We start from the raw sequence: 11,863 nt of genomic DNA, 5'->3' as shown, positions 1-11,863 counted from the left end.
AAGAGAATGATATAGATATAAAGTTCAAGTGGATCCCACCATACAAAATAGTGGGGACAGTGACATCCACCGTTCAAAACTTCTTACGGGCCACAGTAGTTTCCGATGAGGCTGATATTTTTGTTTTCACTTCATCTATCTATATGTTAACTTATGAAAAGGATGGATCTCAAAAATACATCACTGTGGGCCCTATAAATGTTTCAACGGTGGGTGTGATGGCCCCCACGGTTTTCTGTGGTGGGTCCACTTGAACTTTAGATTATCTCATTCTGTTTTTAATGCCATAAAACGATCTCTAAAAATGGTTGGACGGTATGGATACAACATATGCATCATGTTGGGGTCCACAGCTTGGTGATGTCACTTCAGTAGCGATTTGGCTACTGACCTTGTCAGTATCTAATCCGCCCCCATAGGAAATCCGCGTGCTGAAATCGAGATCCCAAAACCCTACCATCTCTTCTCATCTTCGCTGTCTTCTCATCTTCGCTCTCTTCTCATCTGCGAGATCCCAAATCAACGCGCCTCTCTCTCCCTCCGAAATCTATCTATCTACATACAAAGATCTATGGCTTCTTGCAAGCTACTATCTACCCTCATCCGCTCCTCTCTCCATCGATCTCCATCCAAACACTCCATCCCAAACCCTAGATATCCATCTCCGATCTCTCGCCCTTCTCCCCCTGGATTCCTCCTCACCCGCGCCGTCGACTACGCGACGGCGACAGCGGCCCCTGCCCCTCCGTCGGCGCCCCTGGCGAAAGGCACAATAGGGCCCACCGGCAAGATCACCAATGAGTTCACCGGCGCCGGGTTGGTCGGAAAAGTCTGCCAGGTCATCGGTGCTGTCGTCGATGTCAGATTCGACGACGGGCTGCCGCCGATCCTGACGGCGCTCGAGGTCTTGGACAATTCGATCAGGTTGGTGCTGGAGGTTGCCCAGCATCTTGGGGGGAACACGGTGAGGACGATTGCTATGGACGGGACTGACGGGCTTGTCCGCGGGCAGCTGGTCTTAAACACTGGGTCACCTATTAGTGTGAGTTTTTCTATTCCTGCTCCCTCGATCGGTTGCATATATGATGAGATGTATGGGTTTACGGCGTCTATGGTTGATTTGAAATGTAGGTTGAGACTGGCTGATCATGTTGTCAGGTTGATTGCAAATGTGGATTGGGATTTAGGGTTTCTGCTGACTCATCACTTTGATTGTGCTTATCTCTTAGATTATGTGTTGATGTATGTAGATCTCAGATCGGGATTAAGATTTATTGCTATTAGTACTGATTTATCATGGATTTGATGGATTTGATGATTCATGGATATATTTACAGTGAATGTTAATGTTGGTATTTGGATTGAAATTCATTGATTTTAAGATTTCTGAGGTGTTTGGATGTCCCCTCAAATGGCATATTGGGGGAATTACAGTATGTATAATGCATTTTTCCCATAGATGGTGTTTCGGGAATGGTTGGGACATTTAGAAAAATGGTATTTGTGAGTGAAGCTGACATGATTCGGTCCTAAAATTGCGGCTGCAAAACTGGAGGCATTTTGGGTATCACAATTTGTACAATGTAGTGTTTGTATTTGGATTGAAATTGTAGCAGTAAACTGTAAGATTTATGAGGTATGAGGTCTCCTCCCATGCAATTTTTGAGGGACTTGCAGTCTGTTTTGCTGTTGTTGCCTGTAAATTGTTTAAGTTGTAAATGATTTACAGAAATCATTTACAACCTGTCCTGTTTGGCTTTAAGCTGTAAATGATTTACACGTAATGATTGTCTGTGTATGGATAGTCTGTAAATTATTTATATCCTGTAATTGGATATTCAAAAAGGGGTAAAAGCATCCTTCAAAAAAAAAAAAAAAAACACAAAAGGAAGAAGAAAAAAAAATCCCGTAATTGGATATTCAAAAGGGGGTAAAAGCATCTTTCTAAAAAAAAAAAAACAAAAGAAAGAAGAAAAAAAAGAGGAGGTAAAAGCTGTAAATGAAATCCCAGTTTTTGGCTGGGAAATCTTAAGGGTAAAAGCTGAAAATCATTTACAGGCATAAAGCAGCATCCAAACACCGCCTGTAAATGACTTCCCTGTAAATCATTTATAACTTGCCCCATTTACAGGCATCCAAACGACCCCTTAATGAAGTCTTCTTTTTTTTTTTTTTACTGTTTTCAACCTGTATAAAATGCCATTTGTGAGGGGACAATTTAATTCTGTCCTAATACTGGTGTAAACCTAGATGCATTTTGAGGGGCATTACAGTCTGTACAATGCTGTTCTCCCCCAATGGTGTTTCGGGAGCTTTTGGGATCTGTCTAGAAAATGCCATCTGGACAGGGTAGTCAACATGATTCTGTCCTAAATAGTGGGCAGAAAAGTATGTTCAGGCTTGAAGTTTTGCTGTCTGTATTTGGACAGTGATGCATTTGTTGTCCAAAATGTGAGGCTGTCTGAACACACTTTTAGGATTTCAATTTTGAGTTTGATGTTGGCCAAGATCTATGCCTTTTGAGTTGTTACTAGAAAGTACATAATGGTTTCATGAGTTTCATAGGTTTGAAACTGTTGATCTGTAGTTTTTTATTTGATTTTCTTTGTTGATATGTGTGGATGTGGTTCTTTTAGTTTTTTACTTTATGACTTCCTGGCTGTTTATGTGATGTTTGTGTTGTATTTGCTTCATCTGTTCTTGGGATATCAATGATGAATTTTCTTTTCCTTTTCTTGTTTATGTTTGATTGTTGTTTAGGTGCCTGTGGGTAGGGCTACCCTCGGCCGCATCATGAATGTCATTGGGGAGCCGATCGATGAGAGGGGTGAAATAAGTAAGATTTTTGTGCCCTTGCTGAGTTTCATTTATTAATTGGAAAATGCTGTTTTATTTATTGTAATTTTGCTTCATGCACACCATGTTTTATATTGCTGTTTGGTTGTCCAACAGAGACTGACCACTTTCTGCCCATCCATCGTGAAGCTCCTTCCTTTGTTGAATAGGCAACTGAAAAACGGATTCTTGTGACTGGAATTAACGTGTGCTTTTCTTTTGACAATTTTTTTATATTCTATCTGATATATTGAATGTTTGTTATTTATTTCTTAAAACTGCACGTATTGGAGAGTTCCAAGTAGTTGACTCCCTTTTTTGCATGTTTCACAAGCATGGCATCCAGCGTTGTTGGATCTTAGTGCCTATTTCAATGACTTTGAATCTGACTTTGTAATTGCCCAGGTCGTGGATATGCTTGCACCTTACCAGAGAGGTGGAACGATTGGGTTGTTTGGTGGTGCTGGTGTTGGGAAGACCGTGCTTATCATGGAACTGATTAACAATGTTGCCAAAGCTCATGGTGGGTCACGGAATAATGGTGAAGCCCATTTTGAACGCATCTTTGATTTCTCTATTGCTTACTTTAAAAATAAAAGAAATAAAAATTAATTTCATCGCATCAGGTGGTTTCTCTGTCTTTGCTAGTGTTGGTGAACGTACCCGTGAGGGTAATGATCTATACAGGGAAATGATTGAGAGTGGTGTTATTAAGCTTGGAGACAAACAGGTCTGTATCATTACATCTTATTCATGATTTGTTATGATTGGCACATCCATCCGCTGTTCGTTATTCTCATAGGTTATGCATTCATTCTCTTCATCTCTGTTTCATATGCTGCAGAGCGAAAGCAAGTGTGCTCTTGTGTACGGGAAAATGAATGAGCCCCCTGGTGCTCGTGCTCGTGTTGGGTTTACCGGGCTGACTGTAGCTGAGCACTTCCGAGATGCTGAAGGGCAGGACGTGCTTCTCTTCATTGACAACATTTTCATTTCACCCAAGCAAGTTGCCTTATTTATGAATTTATTGAAGATCTGGTCATCCTTCTGCATGGTATTATCATAGGGAGAATTTTCTTTTCTAGGCAAACTCTGAAGTGTCTACTTTATTGGGTTGTATCCCATCTGCTGTCGGTTACCAACCAACATTAGCTACTGATCTTGGAGGATTGCAAGAGCGTATTACCACAACAAAGAAAGGTTCCATCACCTCTGTCCAAGCTATTTATGTGCCCGCTGATGACTTGACAGATCTAGCTCCTGCAACTACCTTTGCTCATCTTAACGCCACGACTGTGTTGTCACGACAGGTTTGTTTATTTCTCTACTGATCCTAAGCTGCTGCTTCACATAAGGATTTCTTCTATGTTTGGCCCCCCATATTTTATGGCTGTCTTCTAACTGACCCAAATAGCTGGGACAAGGCTATGATGACACTGATGGTCGTTTTCTACTTGTGCCCAGATCTCAGAGCTTGGTATCTATCCTGCTGTCGATCCTCTTGATTCAACATCTCGTATGCTTTCCCCTCGTATTTTAGGACAAGAGCACTACAATACTGCTCGTGGTGTCCAAAAGGTTCTCCAGAACTACAAGAATCTTCAGGATATTATTGCAATTTTAGGAATGGATGAGCTCAGTGAAGATGATAAGTTGACTGTGGCTCGTGCCCGTAAAATTCAAAGGTTCCTGAGTCCGCCATTCCATGTTGCTGAAGTGTTCACAGGTGCTCCTGGAAAATATGTTGAATTGACGGAATCCGTTGCCAGCTTCCAAGTAAGGAATAAAGAAATTCTGCCTCGTTGAATGGGCATTTATTTTCAAGTTTTCTTTTTCTATCTAGAATATGAATATTAAGAAATTTGGACCAGTGGAAGATTGGCGGATAGCATTAGCGTATCCTCATCCTTCTCTGTTGTCTACATTTAATGTGTATATTGTTCTAAAATGTTACTTGTAGAAGCATTGTAATTTCATTGTATGTGCATTATAGAGGTATACAATTACTTATAAGACAAAGGAAGAAAAAAGAAAGAGTATAAAGTTCCGATGTGGCTCTTTTCGATAGCAATGAAAAGAATGTCACTGCTAAATTTTGTGATGATGGGTCACACCAGCAATATTGCAAATGCTAAAGTAGCTCCAAGTCGGGTCCATACTCCATCATCACCATGACTAGTCATATCCATGGAACATTTTTCTCTCAAAGTTCGGAGTTACTCGGGTAGCATTTCTTGCTAAAAGTGGTGTCTTAATTGCCTTTGAAGATTTGTACCTGGCAAGCTAAGTGACTGTTGAACACAACATAGGTCCCGCCTGCATTGCGTTCTGATGGTGGCAACAATACCTTTTATGTTTAGTGGCACTTAGATTGTAGCCAAACCTGATTTTGACCACAATTATTTAGTTCTGTGACCGTACCATCCACAATAGGGCCTCCAGATGAATGGACTGAATGTACGGATATTAGAGTGCTTGATGACTAGCTTAAAGTATACAAGCTTTAATGTTAAGCTTCAGTGACACTTTTGTTGTAGCAATTGCTTTTTGACCACACCTGACAGTAGCCAGTGTAGGCCTGACAGATAATGAGCTTATATATTGGCACTTTGTGTTGGATGCTTTGCATTCCCAATTTATTAGTAAATTATCAGTTAAGTGTGTTGGCCACAGACAAGTACTTGCCTTTCACGGACTTGTGTTGAATCTAATTTTTTTCCTGGTCAAATTGTTTCATACACAGCATACAGATTCTATTAATTTAACACTTGGCTCTTCACTTCTTATCATGTCTTTTAATGCACATGGTTTTGTTATGGTTGACAGGGTGTTTTGGATGGGAAATTTGATGATCTTCCCGAACAGTCATTTTACATGGTGGGAGGAATTGAGGAGGTCATCGCTAAGGCTGAAAAGATTGCCAAGGAGTCTACGACCTAATGGGCTGGTTTTTCCTGTTTTAATGAATAATTTGATTGATACAGTCAATGCCTGTATCCAAATTTGCATTTTTTAGGTCACTGCTATTTGGCTATCCATTTTTGTTTTGACAGGATTGTGTTAGTTTCAGGAAAAGAGCGATGGCTGGCCCTCAGGGGCGCCTCCTTTTTATCTGAATAAAAAAGAAGCGGACATGTTCAAAAGTACTTGTGTTGGATCATTGAATCCCTTTCATATGCATTGGCTTCTGGTGCCTTTTTTGTTTTGTGCCAGTTGGTTGGATGTTTTATTGGTGTAATTGTTTTTTTAAGCATAAATGATTTCTGTTGACAATTTAGACAATGCAAAGAAAGGGCTAGGGCTGGGCCACCCGGTGACATCTATTTCAGGTGAATGGCCCAACTAGTCAATCATGTTACTATCAGCTTCCATTTGAGATATGCTGAAACCTTCTGTGAAATTTGTTATTACGTAATAGGTTTAGCAAGGAGGTTTGCATCTTTTTCAAAGTTGTGATCCATCCTTTCATGTAATGGCCCATCTCAGGATGGTCTATGATCATCAAGATCTATTGTGTTGAAATCTGATAGATTCCAACCGTTGTTTCAAGCGAATGTTTACCTTGTGAGGGTATTGAAACTCTGATAACCTGGCCAAGTGGTTCATTGAGGTTGGACCTTACCTTACGGATGAGATGCGTGCATCACCACATGTTGTGGAAGGAAAAGTGATTTTCTTATCTTGATTTGCAGTTGGGTGATGGTGATAGCTTGGCTGAACCAGATGGTCCAATGGGTATCTTACGCCTGGCATTTGTTGTGACCGTTGTGTAACAGCAAACGCTGTCATGAAGCAGCCAAGCCATAAAAATGTGTGAAGTCCAGATGTAAGCATACCATGGTGTTTTCTTTTCAAAACGTGCACTAGATGAAATTGTTGCATTGTAATGTTGTTACGCACTTAGCCAACTAGATCATTCATCTTATAGGCTATGTTTATCTTTTCAACCTTTGGTTTCTCCCATCATCTGCACCGTGGAATCCAATGTGTAGGCTATGATTTAAAACTTGCATTGATTGGATATTCGTAATTGTCTATTTCCGTGGTGTCAATTAGGCAGGTTATTATCATATATTAGATTATTGGGGGTATGGTCAGGCCCTTTTTATGGTAGGGTGCATGGGAGATCAGATTACCTTGTTAACTAGTGTCGGGGCTTGGGGTCCTAAACATCACCTAAGGTGGGGCTTGGATCAACTATAAATCACCTAGTTTACAAGTCTAATCATTAAATGGGGCCACATATGCATAAAAAGAATGGATGATTTAAAGACACTTTGGGTGGCTCCTATTTAATTAGTTTGAAAGCACGGTTAGATTTGCAGTAATGTTCCCATGCTTACTTAAAATCATTTTATATTGTGCGACTCTGCATGGAAGGGATACTTCCTCGTCCCCACCCAACCCACCCCCCCCCCCCCCCCCGGAGATTGGCCCATTTCAACCCTTTGGTCACATTACTCCTTAACCAATAGGGCTGGGCTAGATCAACCAAGATCATAGCCGGGTTCATTTCAACTCCAATCAGTCCCCAGGTGCGATTCAATTGTTACCACTAATGGGGCTACATTGATGTACACAATGTATATCCACGCCGTCTATCAGTTTTTCCTGCTAATTTTAAAGGTATGGTCCGAAAAACATAGCAGATTCAAATCTCAAATGGACCCCACCACATGAAACATTGATGATTGAATTCCCATGATTAAAAGCTTCCTAGGCCCACCATAATGTTTTGATAAGGTCACCATAAACACAAACATCAGCTTGATCCAAAACTTTTGTAGTCCCAAAAAGTTTTTAATGGTGGGCATTCAAATCCCTACTGTGTGGTCCATTTGAGATTTGGATCTGCTTCATTTTAGGCAACCTGTGCTCAAATGAGCTGGAAAAACTGGTGGATGGCGTGGATATACACCACATTCATCAAGGTGGTCCCCACGGACAGGGCAACACTATCTAACTAACGTGTTACCCTGGTCACACCTAATCCACTCCCTCTAAATTTCAGCTGCCCGAATTTTAGCGCGACGACGACGAAGTCACTCACCACTCCCCAAATCCATTACTCAAAAAGGAATGGCTCTCACACTCTCACCGGCTCACCTCTCGCTCTCCCCTCTCCACCCTCATGCCTCCTCCATGTTTATCCTACGCCACCTTAACCTGCGCCCACGACTTAACCTGCGCACCCGCCGAAGCTTCTCCTCAATCTCCGCTGCTGTCCGCCAAGACATCACTGTCTGGACCCTCATCTCCCCTGCTGCCTAGTCTCTCTTCCACGTCAGCATCGACGTCTCGGATTCTCCCGATCTCGCTGCATCCCACTCGCGGCTTGGGCAGTACCTGCAGCTCCGCGTCCCTGATGCTGCCAAGCCTGCCTTCCTCGCCATCGCCTCCCCGCTTTCTCTCGCTGCTTCGAAAGGCGAGTTCGAGTTCCTGGTGAAGACCGTCACGGGTTCCACTACCGAGCTTCTGTGCGGTCTCCAGAAAGGAGATGTGGTCGAAATGAGTCCGGTGATGGGGAAGGGATTTGACATCGAGGCGATATTGTTCATTCCCCAAGTATAGGGTTGTGATGTAGTAATAAACTCGGTGAGACCGAGGTCGAATCCCAAGGGACTGATACCTGTACGTTATCTGAACCTAAGTAGAACTAGAACTAGACTAAGATGTAATCTAAATCAAATAGAATTTAAGGATTAATTGTGGAATAATTATCTAAAACTGAAACTAGGGATTCAGAGGATCCACTTGTAGAGATCAGGGAGATCTTATGCCTGCATCAAAAATTATGGAAGTTAAGCTGAACTTACTTGATCTAGTTTTCACGAGATGAAAGGTATATGAATTAGAATGGATTCCATCACCAAACCATGCCCAGGAGACAAAGCAAACAACAGAATTAAACTAATTACCAACTAATCAACAATGTATGAAGGTTAGGAAGGATACTGCCATCCGACCATGCACATGAGACGATGGTGAACAACAGGGCTTCCTGACGTCATAAACATCAAAAGGAGGAAGAAATACTCAAAACCATCGCAGATTTATTGTAATTTCAGTCACAACAAACCAAAAAATAATTGAAAGTATTCCTTTTAATTTGAACAAAAAATCAACATCAGTCAGTCTAAACAATAGGCACAAGCAAAGTCTCTCCCATCAGACTACAAGCTTCACCTCTTAGCCCTAGCTAAGAGGTTTAGCCGACCATGATTGGCTAAATCAAAAAAATAAACAAAAAGTAGGAGAAAAGAAAAAAAAATAAAACAAATACTCTACTTCTTCCTTGTGATGCATGTCCAAGCCAAGCCAAGATCCCTTTCCCTCTCTCCCTCTCTCTCCTTTATAGAATTCCGGAAGTGGTGGCTGGAGTCGAGCAGCGACTTCTCTTTCGCAGTCAGTTTGCAACGGAGCCAGAATCCCTGTTGACGCAGTGGAATCAAAAGCAAAGCCTTATGCATCTGTGATGATTGGTGGGCCTAAGATTGATGTCAGACGAGAAATCCGACCCATCCATTGAATTCCTCTCGGAATTTCAGTCGAGAAGGAGTATTTTTTCTTGGGTTTAGTGTGGTCCATCGAATCAATTCTTTCCACCATCTGTCCGTCGTTTGAATGGCTGAAATCATATCGTCACTGTTTCTTAGAAACTTGACACCTAGGCCTTGGCTAGTTGACCTGTAGAATTTTAATAGATGGCCCAGATCAGAACATCGCATCATGATGGTGGACCACAAAGAAAAATCGCAAGCTCCGTTGCGAAACGGAGCTTTCGCGTCGACGCTGTGAAAGTCGGTGGGCCCATGATCAGGGTCTTCAGGAATATCCAATCCGTTAATTGGAATGAGCTCGAAAAACCATTCAGAAAGGACTGTTTTTGGAATGAAATCGGTGTGCCCCACACGATCTTTTATTCCGCCGTCCATCCTGTGTTTAACGGTTATGATCTTGCAATCACTTGCATGATGTCAAAAGGTCATCTAGGTGAGGTTAATACCCCACCTATTTACACAATGGACGGTCCAGATTGATGATTTGGATGATGAATGGGCCCCACTGCACGAAACCGGCGGACCTCGTGCGTCCGCTGGTCGTCCGTGCTGGAGAAGGAGAAGGAGACGGGTCTCCCTTTGTTGACTGGGGATCCTGGTTCAGTGCACGTCAAGTGCACTTGTGCACTGTGCACTGGCGCTGCCAGTGGGGTCCACTCATGATGTATATATAAAATCCGCTCCGTCCATCCGTTCTGTCACGCGGTTTAAGGGGTTGAGACCAAAATTGAAGTATATCCAGATATCAGGCGGGCTCCACATAACGATTCAAGGGGCTGATCTGTCCGTTGGGCCACTTTCAGAGGGATCTGAGGGTTGAAATTCGACGTGTACGGTTAATTTATGGTCCTCAGGCCATGTATGAAGTTTTGAGCTGAACAGACGGTGGGAAGCTCGTGATCTTGCATTCTGGCCGACTTTTAGGCCGCTTGAGTTTCAGTTTCTCGATTTTCGCGGATTCATGGCGTATAATTCCGTTGATCTTGGTCCCCTGGAGTCTTTCCCTTACCTTAGTGCATTCTGAACGTTAAATCCGTGCTTTTAGCATCATTTCCCATTCAAGCTCGTAAACACACCCTGCATTACAAACACGATTAATTCAGGCGGTTAAGCAATATCATAATCGTAAATCCATGCAATCAATGGGGTCTAATATGCAATATTTGACCCTCAACACAACTCCCAACCAGCATTTTGCTAGTCCCGAGCAAAATATGCGAAAATAAGTTGAGAATTCCAGGACAATTCGTATGAACTCGAGTGACTTTTGCAAAATAATTCAGATACGAGACTGTTACGTTGCATGAATGTTGGGCCTTACTCTCTCCTAGACTCAAACACACGGTAAATTTCATAATCAATTTCAAAGTATTAGTCCCTCAATTAGAACAATCCTAAACACTGAGTTCCACAGGTATATAGTGTAACCTCGGCTTTCAACATTAATACGAAACTCTCTGTTTCAGGATATCATTGGCAACCAGCAAGAGAGTCCATGATAACCAAAACTTGCCTCAAAGATCATCTTTTCATTCCTTCAGCTTTTGATTTTTTTTTTCATTAAAAGTAATACCAAAACAAATCCTCACTTATAGGGAGCAAACCTATGGTGAAGACTGCGTACTCAAACCTTTTTACGTATTATTCGTAGGGAATGAAATCCACACGTATAGGGAGCAAACCTATAGTGAAGAGTCCTTGCCTAATCTCTTTCAACGGTATCTTTTCCTTTCAATTGATCATGACGAGCAATTTTTCAAGATGGTTCCTTCCATGCTTACTGATCACCAAATTAACCCTTCAGTATCAAACTGAAATCTTAATGTGTAAGCGAAATGTGACATGTGAAATCATGACTCAATCAATGTTTAAAACCTCTAACCATGGACTAACAATTTAAATTTAACTGTGAAATCTAATAGATAACTGAATCCAAGAGTCATAAAGTACCAACATCACGCATTTTGAAATTCTAAGTGCCCTAGATGGCCATCAAAATCACTTCGAATTCATCAGAAATCCTAGAAATTTTTTTAAAAATTTTCACAATTTTTGTTCAAGACCAAGAAAATGCTGATTAGGTCACCTGATTTCCCACCCCCAACCTAAAATCTACATTGTCCTCAATGTAAATGATGTGAGCCTGCAATGCACTTGGGACAACGAAAAGTAAATATGAAGTGATGGGAAGATAGTACCTGGATGATGAATCGAGAGACACTTTCCAAGAGATCGCAACATGGGCGTCGGTCAGCACGAGAGAGAAGGCAACACAAAAATAACAAAAATAAAATCCTACCTATACCACTTTCGTAGGTGCTCTTGATTGCATTTAGCGTATGCAACAAGCCTTTAAACCCCTAGGTTGCCCCTAGTGGACAAGTTGTAGTTTCGTGAGGGTTTGTAGTAATGTTACCCACAAACATTGAACTAACTAATGATAAAAATGAAATGAAATGAAGAGCTGG

At 41.7% G+C, this 11,863-nt stretch overlaps 2 pseudogenes; both read left to right on the top strand.

Moving 5' to 3' along the window:
• The first annotated feature begins 521 nt into the window (after window positions 1-521).
• Window positions 522-6,092, top strand: LOC131228046 (ATP synthase subunit beta, mitochondrial-like; annotated as a pseudogene).
• Window positions 6,093-7,850: 1,758 nt separating this feature from the next.
• Window positions 7,851-8,406, top strand: LOC131226909 (fruit protein pKIWI502-like; annotated as a pseudogene).
• The last annotated feature ends 3,457 nt before the right edge of the window (window positions 8,407-11,863 follow it).

This window comes from Magnolia sinica, chromosome 15 (genome assembly GCF_029962835.1).
Source record: "Magnolia sinica isolate HGM2019 chromosome 15, MsV1, whole genome shotgun sequence".
Classification (NCBI taxonomy): domain Eukaryota; kingdom Viridiplantae; phylum Streptophyta; class Magnoliopsida; order Magnoliales; family Magnoliaceae; genus Magnolia; species Magnolia sinica.
The sequence above is the reverse complement of the archived record's forward strand: the minus strand, read 5'-3'. Positions and strand labels throughout refer to the sequence as shown.